The 27,613-nt window shown below is 36.3% G+C and overlaps 1 protein-coding gene across 3 annotated transcripts in view; it reads right to left on the bottom strand.

Moving 5' to 3' along the window:
• Br-c (broad-complex) overlaps positions 1 to 27,290 on the bottom strand; it is a 182,779-nt gene extending 155,489 nt beyond the window's left edge. For 2 of the 3 annotated variants that reach the window (NM_001043511.1, NM_001111334.1), the window contains 1 exon segment: positions 26,799 to 27,290. The gene's annotated coding sequence lies outside the window, so the exon portion shown is untranslated. 3 annotated transcript variants of the gene reach the window in all.
• Positions 27,291 to 27,613: the final 323 nt, after the last annotated feature.

Below are 27,613 nucleotides of genomic sequence, written 5' to 3'. Positions count from 1 at the left end.
TGAATTCGGATCAAGTTTTTTTTCATACAAAATAAATATTTTGAATACAATTAAACATTCGCTTTGGCAGCGAGCAGAATCAAAATTAAAAAGGTGGACAACTCAATCCACAGCGTTCCAAGGTTACCTGATTTATTAATATAATAAAATAAATTATCAGATTAATAATTAATTTGACGAAATTATTGTAATGTCGTAGGTGAAAATTGGTAATTGGATTTCCAGCGTGTTAAGTTTTTTTTATTTTATTACTTAGATGGTTGGACGAGCTTACAGCCCACCTGTTGTTAAGTGGTTACTGGAGCCCATGGACATCTACAACGTAAATGCGCCACCCACCTTGAGATATAAGTTCTAAGATCTCAGTATAGTTACAACGGCTGCTCCACCCTTCAAACCGAAACGCATTACTGCTTCACGGCAAAAATAGGCAGGGCGGTGGTACCTACCCGCGCGGACTCACAAGAGGTCCTACTACCAGTAACAGTTTTCTAAGATACAATTTAATCTAACTTTTTGTAGTGGATGAATATCGTACGTGTTAAAGGATTTTGTTATGTACTTATATGAGTTTTTTTTTATTGCCTTTGTAGGCAGACGAGCATACGGCCCACCTGATGGTGAGTGGTTACCGTCGCCCATGGACTTCAGCAATGCCACGGGCAGAGCCAAGCCGCTGCCTACCGAAATGAGTACATACAGGCAAAGCTAACAAGAGCGTGTTAAAAACACTAAACATATAATTATGTCTAGGTTTGCTTATTTCAAAGCGTGCACATGTCGTTTGTCCAATCGTGTTGATACTTTGTGTACTGCGGTGTTTTACCTTCATAGGTCAATCCTTCAGAGACTGTGTCCACCACAATTCCATCATTATGTGAGTGTATCGAAATATTTCAGATATCCAACGATCGTAACAGAGAATCGTGTCTGACATTCATTAGTGCTTAGTTAACTAAAACACTCAATATAATTAATTGATCGATAGTTTATTTGTAAATATGAATTTTAGTGGATTAAATTTCAATTATTTGACAGCCACAAAATGACGATGACTATTTTGACATATTTCTAAATAATTGAAAACATAAAAAAAAAAATATGTTTTTTTTATTGAAATTATTAAAATTGATTTTTCACGATTTGATCTCGCGTTTATTATTTGCAGTTTATTTTTTCCCAACATTTCGATTACTTTACGGTTTTCGTGAACGCCTGTGAGAGAGAGAGAGAGAGAGAATACACTTTATTGCACACCAAAACACAATTTACATTCAAAAACAATCAAAAAACAGCAGATACATTTTTACAATAGGCGGTCTTATCGCTAAAAGCGATCTCTTCCAGACAACCGTTTAATTTATAGGAAATCTGGAAAATATAAAAAATATAGCAGGTATGTTGCGGTGTACAATAGATAAAATACATTATTATAAAAAATATATACACACAATAAACAAAATATATACCGTTTACATATAATATGAAATATATACCAATATACATACCTACGTACAATACATACTAATATACTTACATACACATAATACAACCTGTGTTTTTTTATTGACTTGAAACAAGTAGTTTGTAACATTTAAAGGGGCATGCTGAATTGTTTTGCTTCTGATATCGACAGAGCGATAGTAATATGACCGGTGGTAAGCGTCAAACGCAATTTGGTTTATGCGACATTTTCACAACTTTACAGGTGAGCTATTGAAAACTTCTTCACCTATTTAAATGGACTAAAGTGTAGTTCAATTAAAAACATCGAACTGTTGATGCTAATTTAATGAATGCCGCGTGATATGCGAAATGTCGCTTAAACCAAATGAGTCGACTATTATCAAAGGCGGCAATCTGACTTTTTGACAATGATTGGTAAATCAGAAAAACGAATTATTGACTTTGTATTCCATCGGCAGTCACAAAACTCTTCTGAACGACATCTTAGATAAATAACAGGTTAACTATTAACCTTTATTTAATGCAGGTTTTGAACCGTATTCTTTGAAGGAGACGATTATATTCAAATCAATCTGTATTGACATATCAATAAAATTTTGTTGTCCAAATGCACAGATTGCCACCTTTGATAATAGACGACTCAAATAGCCTTTCAACTCTCGATATATTTTCTGTTTCTAATTTCTCAAAACTTTATAAAATATATGAGCGAGTAAAAAAAAAAAAAAATTTATGAATTGCTGTTCGTTAGTCTCGCTATAACTCGAGAACGGCTGGACCGATTTGGCTAATTTTGGTCTTGAATTATTTGTGAAAGTCCAAAGAAGGTTTAAAAGGTGGATAAATATGAAAATGCCCGGAATTGAATTGAAAAAAACAATTTTGTTTTCCCTTTAATGTGTCCTCCGTCGGACGGATTCCTTTTGTTTGTTTTAAGTTTATTTTATACAAAAGTTTTCTTTTATTTATCGACTGAGGCACTACGAAGTCTGCCGTGTCAGTTAGTAAAAAATAAAAAATCTTAAATATGCAGTTATCATCGTTCTCCACCCGAACATCGAACGTTCGATAAACGCTCCATGCAGCCGGACATTACGCCCTCATTTTTATTTGTCACATAGACGAAAAACACCCTTTTTTCCATTGTACATAACGCACACTATTGCTTCGACGCAACGACGGATTATGTATTATTTTAAATGTACATAAAAACTGGCCGGTACATAGCGTCGGTCGCATTCAATAATTAGTGAATGTGTTTTTTTATTTCTTCGTCAAAATGAATTCGAAAATTTTAAATGGAGCTTTATTTTGGTTGATTGCATTTGTTTGTTTTTTTTTTGGTTTGCTTTAAATTCGAAAATGGAACTACTACATACTCTTTGAAATAAAAAAAAAACATTTGAGCATCTACATTTATGTTTTGTCTTCAATGTTATACACGTCACGGTAAAGGGTTATGAAACATACAGCCATTAATGAAAATAAAATCTTTAGTATATTATTATTAACTATTTCAGAACATACTTGAGTACTTAGATAATAATATTTAGAATCGTTTTTGAATAAAACAAAATAAACCACAATAACTTTAACAAATTCACAAAGAAAGTATCGAACTTAGAAACAGAATCATCTTGGGTCAGCATAAAGGGCGTACGAACGCGTCCCTTACAAAGTACACTCAGTGTTTAACCATTATGTCCTGATACGTAAAAGGCTTTGAGGTACGTAGCGAATGTTTTGGTCGGGGAGACCTCGTTATGCTGGACGGTAGTTGTATAAAAACCTTCAAGGGCCCTTAAGGACTTGTTGAGCTAGGCCCGAAGGGCAAAGGGTCTAAGGAACTGGATTCGGACGCATTCTTGTGACTATCATGTAGTTTAAAATATTGTTTTATTCAAGACTGAATTTAGTGTTTAAATACTTTTTTATTATTTGAATGAGTGGACGAACTCACAGCGCACTTGATCTTAAATGGTTACCAAAGCCTATAGACATCAACAACCTAAAAATCGCCACCCACCTTTTTTTTTTTATCGCCATTGTAGGCAGACGAGCATACGGCCCACCTGATGGTAAGTGGTCACCGTCGCTCATGGACGTCAGCAATGCCAGGGGCAGAGCCAAGCCGCTGCCTACCGTGAAACAGACCTACCTTGAGACTAGTTCGACTAGACTAGACTAGACGAGTTCTAAATCAGAGTTTTTACAGTACAGTGGCTGCCCCCACCATTTAATTCGTAACGCATTACTGCTTCACGGCGGAAATAGGCAGGGTGGTGGTACCTACCCGTGCGGACTTACAAGACGTCCTACCACCAGTAATTACGCAAATTATAATTTTTGCAATTTTGATTCTTCTTTTTATTCATGAACATTTTTCAAATACGTATTTCATTAGAAAAATTAGTACCTGCTAGCGGGATTCGAACACCGACACGGTCGCATCGCTCAATACGAATGCACCGGGCGTCTTAACCTTTAGGCCGCGACGACTTCATACTTTACATATTATTGTCGGCATGATTAATTAAAGTGATTCTATATTTAGCTTATGCTGGTAGTTCATTCTATAAATAAAATGTGAAAGAGTCAGTTTTAAACTACAACGAAAACTTGTAATTCTAGTCCTTATTGCTTTAGTATAAAGACTATTATCCTATTAGCACCGATAATGATTAAGTTTAATAATAATGATTTAACATTCTTCCGTAAACATGGATGACTTGAGAATAATGATAATTTATTCATTGTCTTTATTATTAGACTACAGACGCTTACGACAAATTTTTATTCTTTCAAACTAAATTGAGAAACGTATTAATAATAAATAAATAAATAAATAAATATTTACTAACAATCACGCCACGTTAACTGATCCCGTGATAAGTTCGTAAAGAACTTGTGTTACAGGTACCAGATAACGGAAATAAATGTAAGATTTTTATTATACACATACATATATTTAATATACATCCATAACCCTGGAAAAGACATTTATATTTATCATACAAATATCTCCCCTTGGCGGGATTCGAACCCGCGACCCCCTTGTGTAGTGACCATGTCACTTACCACTACACCAGACGGCCGTTAATCTAATTACTTTTTTAATTCACTTGAAAATTGAAGTAGAACATTTCAAATGATTACCAGTCCTCTAACAACAAACGTTCTAAATACAAACATAATTTAAACTTCGAACAAACTATATCAAACCGCAATATGTGCACTCACACGTAAACAACAAGCTTCACATGTGTGCGTCTATCCTTCTTGACCTAGAGACGCCGACTATCGTCTCTAGGTCAGGACCACTATACACTACGACCGGAATACCCTGAACTACCCCGTCTCCCTCGAGCTGTATAGCCTCCGTAATAGAGGTGCATCTGAATAGCTGGGGGGGGCTCAGCGTAACTTGGCCGGTGACGTCTGACTAGACGAGCGGCAGACGTATGCGGTTAACATGTGTTACTAACGTTATTCGATTTGTACAATAAATTGGATTCGCGGATACGACTCGATTTGTATTCGTAATATTAGGGAAAATATATTTTGGGCTTTTCTTAAGCGAAATTTTTTTTAACTTAACATAAGGGCCAAGTTGTGTAGACGATCGATCCGTTGTGATAAAGTGGAACTTACCATCATTCTCATCTGATTGTAAGTGGCTGTGCGTGACCACAAGCGCTCACACAAACAGGAGCATTTAGAAATTATTAAAATTAAAAGGACGTCTTAATTGGTATTTGTATGGCTTTAGCTGCAAGGCCAGATCACGGCTCTATTATATTGGGGAAAGTCCCTCAAGCTGGACTATGAGGCATTAACTCATTTAATTTTGTTAATGAATCGAGTTACACTAGTAGGAGCCGTGCTTTGAATTAATCATGGCGTGAATTGGCGATTAGATCGTTGAGGTTATATAAGGGTCGAATTGTTGTGGTCATTATTAAGTTGTTTGATTTAAACTGAACAAGCTCTAGTTGTTTACGATCGCTGTATTCATCTTTCACATTTAATTATCTCCTGCGGGATATATCCGTTCGTTATAACGCGGAATAGACGTCTATTGTGTACTTAGTAATGGGAATTTTACTGACAATAGGACGTCTCGTGAGTCCGCACGGGTAGGTACCACCGCCCTGCCTATTTCTGTCGTGAATCAGTAATGCGTTTCGGCTTGAAGGGCGGGGCAGCCGTTGTAACTATACTTGAGACCTTAGAACTTATACCTCAAGGTGGGTGGCGCATTTACGTTGTATATGTCTATGGGCTCCGATAACCACTTAGCACCAGGAGGGCTGTGAGCTCGTCCGTCCACCTAAGCAATAAACAAAAGCAATAAACAAAACCTATGTATATTTTAAACGTGTATGAGTATGTATTTCAGTTTCTGGTACCCACAACAGGGGTATTACATTACACATGTATTTATTTATACACTATCTATATGTATATATAACAGAACAGCGATGCTATTACGTTTCTGCTGGGAACATCGACGAAACGCGTTAACACGTGTGCATAGGCACTCGGGGACTGCCACGGTAAAGGTAATGCATAGCATTTTGTATCAACTTATGCAATTATAATGAGACAATAACAATTTAATATTAAAACAATAATAAAATAAGATCACGTTATATTTATAAATATTAACAAAAGTAAAACGTTAACTGTCCCTTTCCCGCTCATAAGCTATACCGCGCGAGAGAGAGATGGGCAGACTTTTCATGATGCGCATGCAGTGCGACGTCACGCCGCGCGCTTATTCATAAACACTACATGAGTGCAACGTGTGAATGTGTTGAATACGAGCTACATTGTAGGCGGAGTGGGGGTGTCAGCTTTTATATTCGTTATGGAATTTCTTGATTCGGTTGCCGCGCTCAAAGCCCGCGATAAAAGCTATGCAATAGCTTAAAACTGTAAAATAGACTAAATTTCAAATTAACAATGTATTTTGTTGGTTCACCTGTGAGAAAGACCGTGTACTACAATTAATTTATTTGCTATATAACATTGTTTTATCCCGCGTATCCAACAACACTACAATAACCCAGAGTCTAAGAATTAGTATAATTACTATCATAACATTATAAGTTAAGTTAGTTTTCGTTAATATATTTCTTTATCCTATTATTTTAAATAACTTTGTGTGCTTAGCAAATTTACTTTGACTTGTAGGTATACAACAAAGGGAAGATCTTCCACCGAGCGGATGATATTGCTCGGTAGACCGACAGTCCGAATATTGTTGTTCGGAACTTGTATATATACAAGCTTATCTTGAAAATGTCATAAGCGAGATTCAGGCATCTCTCAAATATCTTATAATGGCTACTGCCACATGATTTATCGTGAGCGCATGGCTTATGTTACAAACCAGATTTTAAATCGTCGTGACCTAAAGGATAAAACGTCCGGTGCATTCGTATTGAACGATGCACCGGTGTTCGAATCCCGCAGGCGGGTACCAATTTTTCTAATGAATTTACTGATAGTAGGACGTTTTGTGAGTCCGCACGGGTAGGTACCACCACCCTGCCTATTTTTGCCGTGAAGCAGTAATGCGTTACGGCTTAAAGGGTGGAGCAGCCGTTTTACTGTAAAAACTGAGACCTTAGAACTCATGTCTCAAGGTAAGTGGCGGTATTTACGTTGTAGATGTCTATGCACTGCGGTAATCACTTAACAGCAGGTGGGCCGTGAAGCTCATCTACACAACCAAAGAATTCTTTTACTCGTTTTTTATGTGTTACTTTTTTAGCTAAGAATGCGTATTATGTGGCTTATAAATAAAGAAATACAAGTCTCCATCAAACCTAGGGTAACAAATTTTTAGAAGTTAACATTTTAAACACATAAATGTTTTTTATTTATATTGTTCACTAGCTGACCCAGCAGACTTTGTGATGCCTCAATCTATAAATAAAAGACCTAAACTTTTGTATAAAACAAACTTAAAACAAACAAAACGAATCCATCCGACGGGGGACACATCAAAGGAAAAACAAAATTGTTATTTCTATTTAATTCCGAATATTTATATATTTATCTACCTTTTAAACCTTCTCTGGACTTCCACAAATAATTCAAGACCAAAATTAGCCAAATCGGTCCAGCCGTTTTCGAGTTTTAGCGAGACTAACGAACAGTAATTCATTTTTATATATTTAGAAGATTGACAAATTACAGACAAACGGCAATATGCGCATCGCAAATGAACCCAAGACCTAAAGACCAGTGTTTCTACTTTGACTCTTTGCTTGAAGCTCAACTTCAGGCGTTTTATAGCTCAGTTTTAGCCAGTACATAATAATATTAGAATCGGTTGGAATATTACATTGCTTTTATTGTAGTGCATAGATTCAAATTCAATTTTATTATATTCTAAATAAATAGGTAGTCGGTAATGGCATTTAAGTTATGATGTCTATAGACTTAGCATCAGATGAGAAGTGAATCCGATCACTCTGACACAGCTGAGACTTTTGGCAATAATATTAGCCGACAATGTCACAACCTATACAGGATAAGGCCATGGGCCTGTCCCTATCTGCTGTCATATTCGAAGCCTTCAAGGAATTTTAATATGTATTCATAAAACTGTTAATTAATTTTCAGTGAGTTTTTTTAATAATAAGAGATTAAATCCCTGGTGGTAGGACCTCTTGGGAGTCCGCACGGGTAGGTACCACCACCCCGCCTATTTCCGCCGTGAAGCAGTAATGCGTTTTGGTTCGAAGGGTGGGGTAGCCGTTGTAACTATACTGAGACCTTACAACTTATATCTCGAGGTGGGTGGCGCATTTACGTTGTAGATGTCTATGGGCTCCGTAACCACTTAACACCAGGTGGGCTGTGAGCTCGTCCATCCATTAAAGCAATAAAAAAAAAAAAAAAAAAAAAATCCCTAAAAGACCTTTTTCTAGATCTTTACAGAGAAATTCCATATTTTAAATTCTTATAAACACAAAATACAATTCAACCAAATCGCAACGACCTATACAATTCGTATGCGCATGTTAACATATAACATATGTACATATACGTCATAGTTTCGTACCAAAGTCAAGGGGTTGTAGAGAACTGCAACAGGGTGAACGACCTCCGAAACGTAGAACGCAACAAGGTCACACACACGGCCGCACACACGCACACACATAGACAACGACCGTGAAAATTAGAAATACTAGGGACGGGGGAACGTCGATGATTTATCGATAAACTAAAAATATTGAATCTAATATACGTAATATTAAGCTTATTGTGAAATTTTTTATTTGTCATAATCATATTCCTTTTTTTTTTAATGATATAATTGTTACCATCGTTCAGTGCTGGATATAACCTTTTCCAAATATGGTTGATGACTAAAAGGGAATCGTTAAGTGAATTTAATCAAAATTGTTGTTGCATTGGCATTCAAGTCCATTTATTTCTGTGTGCTGACAAAATTAATTTAATAACTTTTCGCACAGTACTGACCAAGAAGTGTTTCACATTACTCACGTAAAACACGATTAGGATCTCATCAATTACTCTTGAGTTAAATTCAAATAAATAAAACACAAAAAAAAATCATTGGATTTTAATGATTTTACAAATCTTTATGACTTTATTTAATTCACATTCAATAACTCTTAAAAACGCTGGCAGTTTTACTACTAAGCAGCTGGATAAAAAGCACTCTTCGGATCTCATTTTATGAAGAACTCCTAAATCCTTCAAAATCGAGTGAGAGAATCTTCGAATCTACTATTGCACACGAGGTCACACGCCACTGTATGCAAATTTTCACGTACGAATTCACAACAATGTGTTAGCATTTTAAAACGACACGTTTCCTGAGTTGGCGCTCTGAGCATGCTTATTTCGTAAGTGCTATTGGCTTAGCACTGATGTCAGACAGATAATTCGTTATGCTAATGTATCTGATTTCAGACACGATAAAAATGTATAATGTGCACGATTCAAGGTTCTTCTGCAATTATTATGTATTGTAAGATTTTATCTTTATTTTGGCGTTGGCTTTGCAATAACATATTGGGGTTCATTTTTGAGAGCGCTGTATTACCGCAAGCCAGCCCAATTGTCTGTCTATGTTTAGTGTTCATCATCCCTAAACAGTCATACTGTGTTCTCTTATAATTTTGTATTTAAACACGAGTGAGCTAACAACAAATAGAAATCTAGAAATAGTAATGAGGATTCAATCTGATTATCTTCCAGCCCGGTGGAGAGGCCTACATCTAACAGTGAAAAGATACAGGATGATGATTCAATCTGTAACTTGCAAATCCTTGCACAAAGGACACGCACGAAGCAAACCGGTCAGTACGACGGAATCCTAATCTTCAGAATTTATTTCTATAAATACGATTTTATCAACAAATTGGAAGTTTATCGAAACATCATCATCCCAACACTAGAGTCGTTGCACTATGTCGGAATGAATAATTTCAGTTTCACTAGCGGCCGGTTCGGAAGGCCCGGATTATTTCGGTATTATTATTAGGAGGAGGGTAGATAGATCGTGGCACGCTCAACATCGACTCCGATAAAAATTAACAAAAATTTAATCTAAAAAGTGACTTGAGATACACTATATAAGTGTGTACAGAGACATAGTGCTAAGGGAGCTGGTGAAGATAAAATACAGTGGAAACACAAATATCAAACTCATAAAAACTCGAATCAAACATTGTGCAAACCATCTACAAAGTTTTGATCTCCAAGGCCTTCTGAGAGCATTTATGTGTCTTTTGAGACACAACACCTCAAGCCAGAACACACTTGTGTAAGTAATAGTGAAATTATTAAATCAAAGTGAAGAACAAAACAAGTGCAAACTATCATATGATAATCGATAAGATTGTTGTTTTGGAAATCATCATAGCTCCAATCAGTGTAACATCCCACGCGCCATCTATTACAACAGAAGCTAATTACCACGTCACACTCATCGACGTCAAGTCAAGAGCTAACTAAAACAAACACGCACCGCTAGAGGACATCACTTGCATCATAACAAACCGTAACGATGGAAGAAGTTTTAAACACGCTAATTTCAATAAAAAAAGAACTGGAAGAACAAAGAATTGAAATTAGAGAAACTGGAAAAAATGTTACGGAAAAAGTTACACAAAATATTACTAGTATATTCGAGGAGAAATTTTTGGTCTGGGAAGGAAAACTTGGAGAAATGAAAGAAAAAGTGGAAAATCAAGAAAAAAGAATTCATTACCTGGAAAAACAAACAAGAGTAAGAAACTTAGTATTTTTCGGTATCGAGGAAAACGAAACATCATACAAGAGTTTCGAAGAAAATATAATTAAATGGATTGAGCAATATTTCTCTATCAAACTAACCTACAGCGACATTCAAGAGATAAAAAGACTGGGAAAGAAACAAGAGAGACCACGTCCAACTGTTGTAACTTTCACTACACTAGGAATAAAAATCGAAATATTTAAACAAAAAAGAGCGCTGAAAGATACACAGTACTATATGAAAGAAGAATCCCCAAATATGTACTTGAAAAAAGAAAGGCACTACAGGAACAACTGAAATTAGAGAGGGAAAAGGGAAATACAGCTATACTCAAATATGATAAACTAATTGTATCAAAATACCAAAGTAAAAGAAAATACCGGTCATCTCCAGACAATACCCCACAAATCAATATAGACAAGTATACTCAGGCTAGTAAAAAAAACAAGACAAAGCAGATTGGCAAGACAGTCACTAGGTCAAATAGTATCACAGAAGGAGTCATAAAACCTAGCATGCTCAACTTCTTAGTTAACAAAAATACAATCAAAACTAACAACAACCAAGAAAGTAACAGCGAGAATATATAGCAACTAAGCCCCTCCTACCACAAAGATGCCACAATCGAACAAAATAACATACAAAAAAAAAAATATATATGTATATAAAAAAATCTTCCAACCCGGTTGGTCACCGTGGAAGAATACGACCATAACCCTCCAGAGAAGTCACCAATAGAGGAAAGAAATACCCTAGATAAATATAAACTAAGCATTAATGGGCATCACTGGAGGAGGCCTTCACCCAATCTGGGGTTCCAGTAGATTAAATAACTACATAATATTAAGTAAACATAATTATATAATATTAAGTAAACATACTAATTATATTAAGTAAGTGATAAAAACTATATAAAAAAAATAATTATATAATATTAAAATCAAATAATAAAAAATAAAAAAAAACTAACACATAGATAGATTTTAAGCTATGTAAATTTACTGGAAATAAAAAGGCTTTATTATTTATTATTATTATTATTAGGCACACAAATATAACGATTATAAGTGGAATCATTCGGAGAAACGAACGGGATGCACGAGTGAAACGTTAAATCGATTTTGATATTAACCTGAAGTATATCGTGGCTTCTTTTTATTGCATTAGGTAAATTTACGAAGTCATCGCCCACATGACGGTAAATGGCTACCAGAGCGCAAAGACACGTTCACAACGTGAATGCTACGATCTAGCTTGAATAATAAAGTCTCAATATTAATATCTAATAGATGTCCCACAAATCAAGCTTGAAAGCATGACTTCTCGTCAAAAATAAGTAGAATAGGAGTAGCCTAAAAGCTCATAGTAGAGTCTTACAACTAATTATATTCCTCCATCGTGGAAATTATTTTTTACGTAATGTTTATTTTTATTGCTTAGATGGGTGGATGAGCTCACAGCTCACCTGGTGTTAAGTGGTTACTGGAGCCCATAGACATCTACAACGTAAATGCGCCACCCACCTTGAGATAAGTTCTAAGGTCTCAGTATAGTTACAACGGCCCCACCCTTCAAACCGAAACGCATTATTGCTTCACGGCAGAAATAGGCAGGGTGGTAGTACCTACCCATGCGGACTCACAAGAGGTCCTACCACCAGTAGAGTGTAGTATAGTCACGAGTGCCTCTGGGCCGCATCACAGAACGTACGGCCTAAACATTTTATTTATTATTTAAAAGTTTAACCTCGTTGTAACAAAAGAATTAATTTCAATTGCATTTACGAAAAAAAAACAAAGACTTTTAGCAATAAATCAAGACAATTTAAACACTATAACAAAGCCGTTGAAGACAAAATACATTGACAACGTTAAAAACCCTAAAATTATAATTGCCAGACTGAACTCTTTAGTGTAGAGTCGAAAATAATTTACGAATAACTAAGCTGTTAACTTGCAGATAGACTTTATTGCAACCGGTTTAAGACGATTTCCAAATGGATGAACGTTGATGTTTAAGACGTTTTGTTGTTCGTTTAGAACCGCCAAAATGCATCGGAAGGTCAACGAACCGCGCCAGCCAAGGACAGTGCATTCCATTTTTAATGCTAGCGCCCCAATAGAAGGCTGGATCTAAATAGTCGGCCATCTTGAATTTAATTTCGCGCGGGAAGTTTTGTTTTTAACGCCATTTGCATTTTTCGGCTGTTGTTTAAAATAACATTTTTTTTTTGGAACAATGGCCGGTTTCACGTATTATTCCGTCGTAATTAGAGAGCGGTAATGAGATCGCGTCTTTTGGGTTCAGTTTTTGGTTCTGTTTTGTTATACGTTAAAGATTTTGTTCATAATAAAAAACTTTTTTTATTTAAGAATAGGCTGGTGATGACGATGATTTGTGGCCAACTTTGGATTTTATATTTTAGTTATGGAATGAAAAAAAGGTGAGAACTACAGCTAAGTGAAATGTTGTTTTTTGACCCCAATAAATATCACAATAGCGTCAGAAGAATGAAGACAAATATGTTTCGTTTTTTTTTATATTAATTAAAAACTCACCAAAAATTAATGCAAAAAAAAAAAACAAAAAAAAATGCGTACTTGCACGCTTAGTCTATAGATATTGCAAACATAAAAAAAAACCCAAACTATCATATCTCTAACTAACATTGAATTTTAATAACGTAACTATTAAGACATACGCATCCTGCCGACAGATGGTATACACCGATGCATTATAATGCGTTTGCCTAAACGTTGCACAATTAAAAAAAAAGTATCATGGCCAACTGTAGGTATGTACAGTATGACAACCGTACGGCGAACGAATTAGAATTTGTAAAAGAGAAACCTTTTGGATGAAGTTTTCGAATTTCGAAAGTTGACTTTGTTTCTTAATGCCTTGCATTTCGCGGTTAATTTGAATAAAGAATGCCTAATTTTATTCGGTTGCCGCGAATTGTAGGTATAATTAAAATAACTTTTACAGTATAATATGGTGGTTTTTTTTTTTTAATTGTAATTATGTTCTTACACATGTTTCGAATATTTTACAGTTTTCGTGGTTATCGACGGCAGTGTGGTCACTGTAAATAATGAAATTAGAATAAAAACGCGGGATTGAATCCATGAAAGTAGTTTTAATTAGAAATTCCCAAATATCAAAATGATATCTTCTTGAAAAGTTAGGGTAGCTCTTAAGGTAAGCACTACCAGAATAGTTTTAAGACTAAAATTTTCATCTCGGTGATTACTGATCATTTGCCACCTTTGATTGAAACTATCACTAAGTCTAGGTGTATTTCTTCTTGAATCATTTTCGTTATCTACATCAGAGAAGATAAAGAGAAGATATCTACATCAAAGAATCTTCTACAGAAGTGTACTAAGAGTATATTTATGGGAATACTTTATTTCACATAATATTTAATGTTGTGGTAGCGTGATTTGAGATATCGCGCATTAGCGATTAACTGGTCTTAAGGGCCAGACAGCTGCCACTGAAGCTTCGGTTATTCCAAGGTTGGCGTCAGGATTTACGTCATGACATCTCTGGGTTGCAATAACTAGTTAAAAGCCGGTGAACTATGATTGCGAAGTACTTTTATTGCATGCATAGGTGGTCTAGCTCACGGTCCAATACGTACTAAGTGACCAACGGATCTGATAGATACCACAACGTGAACCTTGTCACATGATGTCAAAGTCTGTATTGTAATCACAAGAACAACCTACACAAACATAATACCTACATGATATGCTTATAAATACTCACCCTAAACGCAATATACTCGTAGAGCCCACGCACATTATTATTATTGAAATTCTACACCCTTCTATATTTGTAACAAAATTGTAACAATAAAAATACCTGGTACAAAAACGTGGGAGTCGCGTAGCACGTGGCTTTCACCGGCTCTACGCAGATTGTAGATCTCTACGCCGTAGCATAGATCGTAGTCTATGCTACGCTCGTAGATAAAAACTTCATCGCTCCGTTTTTAAGTATGGATACAAGCTACGAACAAATTTGTCGTCTTTATCTATGCCTATTATGAATTGGCTAAGTGCGAAAGTGATAAAAAACACTGTTGAACTTATGAATAGAGTTTAAATCCGTTGTGACTTAATTATTTGTTTTTAGTCACAAATTTTTAGTGCTATTAATAAATTGTAATATACCGTGCTACATAATATCCCTCAAGCTTGAAACTGCCTTGAAACTTTTAAGCTTCGTCATCTCATTTGAAATCAAAAGCGCTCTCTAAATTCAAATCTCTAAAATACAATAAGACTTATGCTAATATAAAAAACTAAACAAGAACTTTCTAAAAGTCATGCTAAATAAGACAGCTTTGGTCACGTTCTCGACACACTGCACACGTCACAGCAGCCCACATAAAGCGGTGACGTCATCAACATCCAGACACCACGCGAGCAACAAACCCTATACCTGGCTTCAAACGGTGTCGGCACGTTCCGAGCTCGACAATGTACGCATGCACCATATTATGAACGTAACGAGGAAGGCACGTGTTCCAGAACATTCTAAGCCCGCGCACATGTCTGCTTTTGAACGAGTTTTGAAGTGTTTCGTCTCGGCGTTGCGCAAGCTCTAGCCAACTAGCTTACTGGCGGTAGGACCTATTGTGAGTCCGCACGGGTAGGTACCACCGCCCTGCCTATTTCTGCGGTGAAGCAGTAATGCGTTTCGATTTGAAGAGCGGAGCAGCCGTTGTAACTATACTGAGATCTTAGAACTTATATCTCAAGGTGGGAGGCGCATTTACGTTGTAGATGTCCATGGGCTCCAGTAACCACTTAACACCAGGTGGACTGTGAGCTCGTCCACCCATCTAATAAAAAATAAACTATAGTCTAATAGCTCATCGAGCTTCTCGCCGGATCTTCTCTGTGGATTGCGATTCAGGAAAGCACTGCTCTTGCTAGGGCTAGTATTAGCAAATATTCTCAGATTGAGCCCGTGAGCTCACCTACCCATCCGGGTGTAGCTAGAATATCCTCTTAGGCTACCAGCGACAAAGTAGAGAATAAAAAAAATCTAACTGTGGCTAAGGATGGTGACTAAGGTTTAGATCCTCTCTAAGATATTAATTGTCTGTTTAGTTACTGATCTGATCATGCAAATACAAGTGCCTAGTCTAGCTGCTGCTATTTCGTTTCCTTAATCATTAATAGGGGCAGTGAGCTTAGTTAGGATACTACTAACCTAAGTCTTATTACAATGAAACCTCTACGTTCAAATCTGAAGGGTAGGATAAGTGTTTTAAGATACAATTTCACTTCATAGCTCAACGTGAATAGTGACTTTGTGATGTACTCATGAGGCGGCATCGACGTCAAACAATTAAAAAACTTGATGAATTAAATCAATTACATATCATTTACTTATACGTCAATATCATTCTATCATGATATAAGAGCGTTCTCCTTTGTCTTACGTAGTCGTCGCAGCCTAAAAGATAAGACGCTCGTATCGAGCGATACCACTGTGCCGGTGTTCAAATCCCGCTCAAATCCCCCGTTCAAATCAATTCAAATCCCGATATTATTACTTTTTTAATGAAATACGTACTCAACTTATGTTCGTGAATGACTTACGCAGTTATAGAAAAAAGTTGTGTAGTAAAAATCAAACCCGCAAAAAGTATAATTTGCGTAAACATTCTACGTTTGAGACGTAGACCTCAAATCTCCAATTGTGTGGGCTCCGGTAAGGTTTTAACAAAATTACTCGTGGTAGGACGTCTTGTGAGTCCGCATTGGTAGGTACCACCGCCCTGCCTATTTCTGCCGTGAAGCAGTAATGCGTTTCGGCTTAAAGGGCGGGGCAGCCGTTTTACAATAAAAACTGAGACTTTGAACTCATGTCTCAAGGGTAGCCGCATTTATATTGTTTATGTCTATGTGCTTCGGTAACCATTTAACATCAGGTTAGTCGTGAGCTCGTTTACCTATCTAACCAATAAAAAAGTAGAGTAACAATAACAATAAAGATATTTTATTAAACAAATGACTGCTTTTAAATAGTTCTAAATAGTTAAGATAAATCTCAGCTAACAATGAAACCAGGCAAATCCCTTAACACGTCTTCAATTGGACGGTAACATTTTGTCGTCATAAAACACCCAAGAATGAAGACATATCGCGGTTATCTATCCATTATATACAGCTTAAAAATAAATTACAGATAAAACTGATAAAATCTATAAGGTCGCAAAACCTAACTTAAAATCCAGGATCCGACAATTATTAAGTAAATTATTTATAAGCCCGTCTGATGTATTACAACGCTTAAAAAAGCTCGTTTGAATAATGACAGCATATTGAAAGCTGCGCAGCCGCATATCGAGGTCAAGGTGACGTTTGTGCAACTTTCCGTCCCCCCTAGCCCCCCTACCTCTACCCCCACTAAGCTCCCCCGAGTCCAAGCTTGGCTATTTATAGTTAACAAATATTAATATATGTTTTAATGTCGTAGAAAGCTATTTATGTATTGGTAACAGGGTTCGTTATATTTTATTGAGTTAAGAAAGATCACTTGTGTTAATCTGATCAAATCAAGGATATTTCATTTATGAGTACAGCTAATGATTTCCTGAATAGGCTAGAAGTAATAGTCTAAAACTTTATAGTAGAAAACACACATGACATGTCCTTCTTCAAACGAGGCTTGTGGAGAGTGATTAACGTAGGCAGTGGCTTGGCTCTGCCCCTGGTATTGCTGAAGTCCATGGGTGACGGTGACCACTTACCATCAAGTGGGCTGTACGCTCGTCTGCCTACTAGGGCAACAAATTTAAAAAAAACCTTTCACCTCCAAACTTGTTGCTTGCTATCGAAAGAAAATCACATTGTTTTTTTATAATTATCGGCTCACGTTATTTGTAACACTTACGCAAGTAATCCATCTTGAAAGGGACAAGGAAAACGCACAGACGCGGGCCCTTGGACGTCTGCTTACTCACACGAGACAACCTTGACGGGTGCCACAGTAGAAACGCGATCAGTAATGTAACTCCCTTCTGACTAAATCTTGTTTGTTAAATGCATTGACTATATGCATTTTAAAAATATATTATAAACATCCCCTTCAAAGGTGTTAGCTTCAAAATGGTATTCGATTGAACGAACTTTGTAAGCGTATGAAACAATTACGTGTATATTAATTCATATAAAAAAGGAGATTATCAAGTCATGCTTTTTTTTTATATAGAAAAATGTCCTTAATAAAATAAGATTAATATGAAAAGAGGTTTTAAAGAATCAAGCTAAGCCAATTTTGCTAAAAAAAAAATTCTATTACCTCTGAATTTTGATGTCAATAAAAGACTGTGTCAAAAGTCTGACGGTATCATTTTGTCAAATTGCAGTGTTTTTTCAGTACACACTCTCTTGAATGGAGAAATTGCCGGTGAAAATCCTTTTTTTGTTCGCTTAGATGGGTGGACGATCTCACAGCCCACCTGGTGTTAAGTGGTTACTGAAGCCCATAGATAACTACAACGTAAACGCGCCACCCACCTTGAGATATAAGTTCTAAGGTGTCAGTATAGTTACGACGGCTGCCCCACCCTTCAAACCGAAACGCATTACTGCTTAACGCAGAAATAAGCAGGGCGGTGGTACCTACCCGTGCGGACTCACAATAGGTCCTACCACCAGCAAGAAGGTACAAAAGATGGTAACTTTAAAAACACTACTACTAATACGCAATACTCAATATTATAGCATTACACAACCCAACCAAGTCCGCTAAAAAGACTAACATGACTTACTCACAATGCACTGTATATCGCGGAGAGCGACAGTGCACCATTCCAATGCGTGGTGTAGTAGTCCCTTTGTAGCAGGCCACATTATACAGCTATATTTATATTTTATATCACATGTTCTGTGATTCTGAATCCGATCTGTTACTGGTGGTAGAACCTCTTGTGAGTCCGCACGGGTAGGTACCACCATCCTGCCTATTTCTGCCGTGAAGCAGTAATGCATCTCAGTTTGAAGGGTGGGACAGCCGTTGTAACTATACTGAGACCTTAGAACTTATATCTCAAGGTGGGTGGCGCATTTACGTTGTAGATGTCTATGGACTCAGAAACCACTTAACACCAGGTGGGCTGTGAGGTAGTCCACCCATCTAAGCAATAAAAAAAAATGTTCATCTTGTGATCAGACAGGGAAAATCATCTATACTAGATATGTATTCCTAAGCTAACTTCACAATGGTCAAATGCGTAGTAGTTTTTATTCGCTTGCTTGCTATTCGTCGTGGCCTAAAGGATAAGACGTTAAATTCGAATCTCCGCAGGCAGGTACCAATTTTTCTAATGAAATAATGAATTTCGGTTTGAAGGGTGGGGCAGCCGTTGTACTGTAAAAATTGAGACCTTAGAACTCATATCTCAAGGTAGGTGGCGGCATTTACGTTGTAGATGTCTATGGGCTCCGGTAATCACTTAACATCAGGTGGGCCGTAAGCTCGGCCACCAAACTAAGCAATAAAAAAAATAGCAAAGGGCGCTGAGAGGCAAGGTTCAGATATTACTCCAACGATTCTGGTTTAAAGAGTTTTGTGATAGTAATCCATCTGAATATGATATTTCTATTATTCAATTCATTATAATGGGAAAACCGAAGAGGTATGGTTCCTATAATGACATATGGCACGTTACAATGGATTTATTGCTAGAGAGATAACCTGAGGAGTATTGACGTTAGATAGGTGACCGGTTTTACTACTCAGGAAGAATACCTATGCAGCATGACAAGAGAACACGCTTGGGCCGACGCCACATCATGTGGGGTAAAGGAACTCTCTCAGACTATTAATTAGAAAATCATGGTTTTATTTTAATACATTTATCTCCATAGCTTCTTCATCTACTGTGCCTATCTAGTCAGCAGTCTAGTAATGCTCTTTAGTAGAGCAACCATTATGAACAGAGGTTCGAAGAGTAGGAAAGCCGTTGTTTCACGCAATTAAGACCCTCAATCCTTGACTCCTGCATCAAATTAGCGGCGTTCGTGTCTATAGCTCTATGGCTTATGAACTTATTGGTCTATTTATACCAATATAATTATTATCAGATAATGGAATCTTGTTAAATCGAGTGCTTGCAATATTTTTTCACACGGGTTTATTACTAATTTATTTGTTTTTAGAGGATTTATTCGATTGCACACTTTTATCAATTTATAAGTAGATAATATTTATTTATCGTGACAAGCATTTTTTTTTACTGCTTCCATGGGTGGACAAGCTCACAGCCCACATGGTATTAAGTGATTACTGGAGCCCATAGACATCTACAACGTAAATACGCCTCCCACCTTAAGATATAAGTTCTAAGATCTCAGTATAGTTACAACGGCTGCCCCACCCTTCAAACCGAAATGCATTACTGCTTCACGGCAGAAATAGGCAGGGCGGTGGTACCTACCCGCGCGTACTCATAAGAGGTCCTACCACCTGTAATTACGCAAATTGTTATTTTACGGGTTTGATTTTTATTACACAATGTTATTCCTTCACTGTGGAAGTGAATCGTGAACATTTGTTGAGTACGTATTTCATTGGAAAAATTGTTACCCGCCTGGGATTCGAACACCGGTGCATCGCTCAACACGAATGCACTGGACGTTTTATCCTTTAGGTCACGACAGCTTATGAGACTGAGACAACTACAGCTGAGACTTCCAGCTCACATCTCAAGGTCAGAATCATTTCAGCTAGGTAACCACTTATCACTGTGTAATCTCGTGTGACTACCCAGAGCACCAGCCAACCATACCAATCCATCTGATATTTTATTTATCAACATCTCACTTAGGCTTTTCTAAAACTTATTTTTTACCTGACAATGACATTGATACTGCGATGTCAATGGACTAGGTTAAATCATAACGACGTAAAAATTAAATTTTCAAAATGTTATTCTTATTCGTAATACAATACAGTATAATTTTGCATTTCAATGCTTATAGTTCAAAGGTGCGTGCTACAATACACACCTAGACATCAGATTATGGGTCAAAGAACTTCGACAAAAACACAAATAAATGAACGAATAAAACAACTCAAAAATATTGCGTCGTTTCCAGAATATTCCTTCGAAACTATCTACCTACATGACAATATGAATGTGAAATATTATTATTTCGTCGCTTCTCCAATAGAAATGTACAAATAAATATGTTTTTTAGGCTAAGACCAAAAATAAATATGGTCTTAATCAGATATTTTATGATTTGCATAATAAATGGTGGTGGGGTTGTTTTTAACCAGCACGGGTAGGTACCACCCTATCCATTTTTGCAGCGAACTAGTACTTCGTTCCGGTTCGAAAGGTGAGGCAGCTGTTATATATCTATTGAGACATAGACCTCATGCCTCAATGTGTCTCAAGGTGACTGCATTCACGTCGTGCTATTAATGAGCGCTTATAACCACTTAATGGCGGGTAGGCTATGAGGTTGTTTAAGCGTGTTTAGAAAAAAATAATTGATAAAAAGCATTGTTTCGAGAAATTACTAATAAGCCGTATTGTTTGCCAATTTATGAAAGCAAAATAAATCGGATAAAATAATTAGAAAATATTCAGCTTTTCTTGTTTTTGGTAAAAACTAAGAAAATTTCACTTGCACGGTATAGTTAGTTATATCACAATGAACTTGTACATATTTCGGACATTATTTGTTGAAACATTATAACTAAATATAAAGAGATACTTTAAATTTACATTCTAGCCTCGAACGCTGATATTCTAGAACCTTCCAATAAAAAATAAATAAATAAATCCATATACATACAATTTTTTTATTGCCCTTGTAGGCAGACCGTCTCCCGCGGACGTCAGCAATGCCAGCAGCACAGACAAGCCGCTGCCTAAAATACTATACCATAGAACTAATACATTCGGTTTCAAATTTGATAATTGTCCTTTTTTTTAATTCGAAATACAAAACTGACAATTCAAAATGGCCGAAACGAACTATAGTGACGGACGGCGTAATTAAAATTGACATTTAAATTGGTGGGAAATTCATGTTACTTTTAATATTTCGTGTTTATTACGATTTAATCGAAACAGTTTGGGGAGCGCGTCCCGCGTTCTTCCTTACAGTCTATACTTTTTTTTACTGCCCTTTTAGGCAGACGAGCGTACGGTCATCTGATGGTGAATGGTTACCGTAGCCCGTGGACGTCAGCAATGCCAGGGGCACAGCCAAGCCGTTGCCTAAAAATACTATATACCATAGAGCTAATAAATTCAGTTTCGAATTTGAGAATTCCCCTTGTTTTTAATTCGAAATACAAAACTGACAATTCAAAATGGCCGAAACGAACTATAGTGATGGAAGCGAAATTAAAATTTACATTTAAATTGGCGGGAAATTCATGTTACTTTTAACATTTCATGTTTAGTACGATTTAATCGAAACAGCTTGGGGAGCGCGTCCCGCATTCTTCCTTACTTTTTTTTATTGCCCTAGTAGGCAGACGAGCGTACGGCCCACCTGATGGTGAGTGGTTACCGTCGCCCATGGACTTCACCAATGCAGAGCCAAGCCGCTGCCTAACGTTAATACTTTATCACTCATGAATTTACGGAATTCGCGTTGTCAGCATATCTAATGGCTACAGTAACCAATTAACGTCAGACGGGCCGTGAGCTCGTTCGTCCACCTAGAGAAATAGCACAGGTGTACTTATAAAAATTTCAACCCGGTATCTCAAGGTCGGCCAGTGAATTCACGCCATATTCTATAGAGTCGGGGAGATTTCAATTTGGAGCAATATGGAGACACAACTTATTTCGAAAACAAAACAATACTTTCTCGAAATACGTTTTCTTTGTAACGTACTCGACACAACAAAGTTATATTTTGCATTCGAAACGGCGCTAGTCGCGAAGGAATCGTTCAGAGTCGCTTAATAACATTTTTAGTTCCGAATTTCGCCACCGGCATTTAAAGTTTGACACGGTGGTGTAGTTGAAAAACTTTGTGCTCGCAACGTGCACATTCTTTTTCGAACTTCCTTTATGGGATACTAACTGCTATTTTCTGAGTCCGAAAGGCTAATTTAGAAAAACAATAATAATACCTCTCTCAACGCTATTTCCTATACTGTTTTTTTTTTATTTATTTCTTGAACTCACCTGACACACGTGAAGAAGTATATTACTATTAAATTTATAACGATTAATGTAATCAATAATATAATTGATTCCTAAATCATCCATTTCCATGTCTTATTTTTCAAATGTTCGAAATTCGACCAATATGACGGACATCTTAAAGATTTTATTAATAATTAAAGCTAGTTTTACGGCTTAATCTCGTTTTGTTATTATTGTTACGTGACGAAAAACTGTAGAGTATCCGAAATGTGGCAACTAATATTTTGATAGTACGAGATTAAAAAAACAGGTTTTTTTAACAACGTCTCTGAAATACTCATTCGAATTATTTTGTGTAATGATGTTGAATAGTTTTGAAAAAAAAAAGCACTCATACTTCGTCAATAAGTACTATACAAAAAGACAGAATTAGAAATTTATGTAGAGATATGTGGTCACTCTAAATTTGAAATCGTTTCTCTGTAATGTAGAGACAGAATAATTTTAAAATCCAGAGAGATTTTCTTATAGAACACACATTAACATTTTAAAAAGAGAACATACAATGCTTAAATATTGAAATAGATTAGGACCCCATTTTTTTAAATTTCCCTCAATTTAACTTGCCACTTGTTATTGGCGAACACTGAGTTCCTTTTTCAAAATTAATAATACTTTATTTATTATAAAAAAAAGAACACAATATTCCTAACCTAAAAGTACATGTTATTATCCGCAACATGCTTCGTGAGATTACAGAAATAAAGTTATCAGCAACATGCTTCGTCAAAAAGTACAATACTTACTTTCAGCTGCAAGCGTCGTCATAAATTAATTACACAATCTAATATATTATTATCAGTATTAACATTTAAAGCATACTATATTTTTATTTAAGAATCCGTAGACATTAGTTGGCCGCGGAAATGTTGGGCAAACGTTGGCCCAGTCGTCGGTCGCATTTGACATATTAGTATTTAATAAAATTAGTCCTTGTTTGTATCTAGCATAGATATCATAGTTGATGATATATATACCGCGCGTTTTTACCAATTTGCCATTTGCCAATTTGTACATTTGCTATTGGCAATGCAATGAAGATTTTTCTGTGCTATTAAGGTAAGACTTTAAATTGAGTTTCACATAAATTGCGCGCTGGTCGCAAACGCATTTTACTAGTCAATTATAATGATGATTCCATTAATAATGATAATATAAGACAACTAGCCGTACTCGCCCGCTTCGCTGGGCATTTAAAATTAACATTATTATTTATTGTCATTATTATTAGGGAGTCCAACACTCATATAAATATTAGCCTATCCATTAAGTACATGTATTTTCTACATGGATACCAAGTTTCAAGTCAATAGGATGCATGGTTCAATAGTTATAACGGAACATCCGTAAAAACCACCGTAGATTTATATATTAGTGTAGATATAGATAATAATGACTTGGATTGCACATTTGTGCTCTTAAAATTTAACAGCAAAACAGCTTCGATGAACAAGATGAGCAGTAATTTTTGCATCGCACGTGCTGTGACCCGGTAACCACTTAACGCCAAGTGAGTTGTAAGCTCATCTGCCTATTTAGAAAAAAAAAGATGCAAATTTCTTTAATTCAACATCAAACGGTATTATTATTATTTATGTATTTATTATCTTCGAATCGACAATATAACAATTAAATAGAATCTTATTTGGTACTTTTAAAGTATATTGCGAGTATTTAAGTCTTAAATTAGACTAACAAATTCATTTCTTTTTTTTTTATTGCCCTTGTAGGCAGACAAGCATACGGCCCACCTGATGGTGAGTGGTTACCATCGCCCATGGACTTCAGCAATGCCAGGGGCAGAGCCCAGCCGCTGCCTACCACTTAATACTCTCCACAAGCCTCGTTTGAAGAAGGACATGTCATAGCGCTCGGGAAACACTCTGGAGGGGAGCTCATTCCATAGCCGGATGGTACGTGCCAAAAAAGACCTCTGGAAACGCACTGTGGATGACCGCAGTGGCTCCAGGTAGTATGGATCAACTCTACTCCGGTGTTATCTGATCATTATTTCACAATGTTATCTGGTCAAATAATATACTATGTATTATTAACTTCGAATCGACAATATAACACTTAAATAGAATATTATTTGCTACTTTTAAACTACAATACGAGCATTACGATCTAAAATTAAAATAATACATTAATTTCACAATGTTATCTAATGAAATATATATTGATTAAAAATTAAAAAGTAATAATATATCCCACAAGAATACTTAAAAATCATTTAGTCTAAGTAATAGAGTAGAGATGTTGTTCTAAATCAATTATTATTATTGTTTAAATGAAATAAAGTGCAATCATCAATAAACCCTACAGACAAACAACTCCTAATCGATTAGAGGTCTTTTTAAAGTGGAATTTTAAATAATAGAACATTTGGCCTATCTAGTTTTTCTAGAACCGCTCCTACAAAGGATAGCTGAGTTGAAACGGGTCTTTCTATTGTGGACCTGTTCAATATATCTGACATTTACTAAGGTTGAATTGTTAGGATGGTTTTAAAAATAAATTAAAATTCACTAAGAACAGTAGTTTAGCTTACATTTTGTTGACCCAAAGCGTAAGCGTAGTGAAACGAGCGTATGCTCGGAGATACGTTCAAAATACAAAATGTACTCACGAATACTCATTCTTACAATTGGTTTTTATTGTGACTCTTATATTAAGGATAACGAAATTTCGAACATAACCTGTCGGCTTTTTTATTTTTATTGCCTTTGTAGGCAGACGAGCATACGGCCCACCTGATGGTGAGTGGTTACCGTCGCCCATGGACTTCAGCAATGCCAAGGGCAGAGCCAAGCCGCTGCCTGCCGCGGCTTGCGACATTTATCCTGTATCTTTAGGCTGCAAAGCATTACCTATTGATAGAGTATACTAGTCGTATACTAGGCAATGTTAATGAGCAAATGTGACCATTACTATCAGATTTTCTGCTACCTCATCTAAGACCAGTGCATCAAATAAAAAGATTGGCAATCACGAGTGACGGATAAAAACAGTTTAATGAAAATTTTATGTCGCTATGAAGTTTTAACGTGCCTACCCGGACCGAAACCGCTGTCCTGATTCTTACAACCAGTTTTAGCATAACGGATCTCACACGTACATACTTCCATTAACATGTGGCTTAGTTTAAAACTTTTCACGTTCTGAATATTTTATTTAACCATTATCTTCTCACAATAAAAGCTTAAACAATTTTAGATGGCGTACATCTTAATTTGAAAATACCTTCTACGTGTATTTTAAAATTTAATTTTGAGTTTCATAACAAAATTTCCGCCACGTAGTCAGTGAGATAAAACCTTTACAAACCCAAATCGATCTAGACAATTTAAAAAAAAAACTATATCCTAAATCCAAATAGACATTGCGCAGAGAAATATAAAATAGAAGAAATAAAATAAAATAACACTAAATTAAAATGCAAAACAACATGGCGGACATGCGCCCGCGCACTATGTAGGTTTCAAAAAAAGAACACACAACCAAAATGGCTGACTTTCTCGGCAGTACCTAGTCCCTGACGTCATTGCAGGACGTGTCCTTGTCTAGTGACCTATCCCTGGGAACGGTTGATCAAAATAAACGGCTATGAAGAAAACAAACCTTTTATTTAATATGTGTACGCTGGTTTCTTGGTACGAGTATTGGATAAGTATTTACTGGTTTTTTTTCGTTCATAGATTTATTTTTCTTATTGATAATTATTCACTAGATTTAATCAATACGCTAATAAGTTTTATTCAAAAAGAAAATCATAAACACAGTAAAAAAATTAACGAATTAAATAAATGTGTATTAAAAAATAAATAAAGTACTCACCAAGCGAGAATTCAGCGAAAAACACAATGTCCAAATAAAATCTAAATAAAAATTTAAAAAAATAGTAATCAACACGACACAGAGCACTAAAGTTTTTTTTTTAATAGAAGATAAAAAATCTCGGTTCGCTTTTAATGAAAGTCAATATTTTTGTGAATTCTGTGAAACGAAATGCAAAATTAAAACTTTAATACGGCCCGACTCCTGCGCAGTCGATCAAAACGCTCGCCACATTAAAATCGATTTAGAAAAAATCGTTTATTATAATTCCAACTAGAATCGTCGAGAGCTGGCCGTGACGCGTTTCGAGTTCTTTATTCAAAAAATCGCGACGTACTGACGCGCTTGTGAGCTTGCAGGAAGACCGCCTTTTCCTAGTATTGTAGTTAAAATGTATTTTCCAAAAATCGCCAACGAGCGTTTTGAGCCAAAAAATCTAACCTAACCTAACCCTGGCGGGCGGGCGACTGGCGGGCGCGTAGGGGCCGCATTGCCAAATATTTTTTTTTGCATCTCGGCCGAATTATGCACTTGTATGCGACTTACGTCGTCCCTTCATTGTAGTGGTGCGACATGTACCGATTGAGCATTTTTATGACGTGTGCCTGTGTGCGTGTCACTCACACAAGCGAGACAGACGAAATTTTTGTCTGTGCGCGTTTCGGTGAGCCCTTCAGCGTTCAAGTTTATTTGAAAAATCGGTATGTTATGTAAACATATTTTTTTTTCGGTACCAAAATACTTAGGTATTGCTCGTGGGGTCGACGGCCCATGTATTCGGGAATTGCTGACTAATTTTTATAAAAGGATACGCT

This window comes from Bombyx mori, chromosome 8 (assembly GCF_030269925.1).
Source record: "Bombyx mori chromosome 8, ASM3026992v2".
Classification (NCBI taxonomy): Eukaryota; Metazoa; Arthropoda; class Insecta; order Lepidoptera; family Bombycidae; genus Bombyx; species Bombyx mori.
Note: the sequence above shows the minus strand (reverse complement) of the source record. Positions and strands in the feature narration are given on the sequence as shown.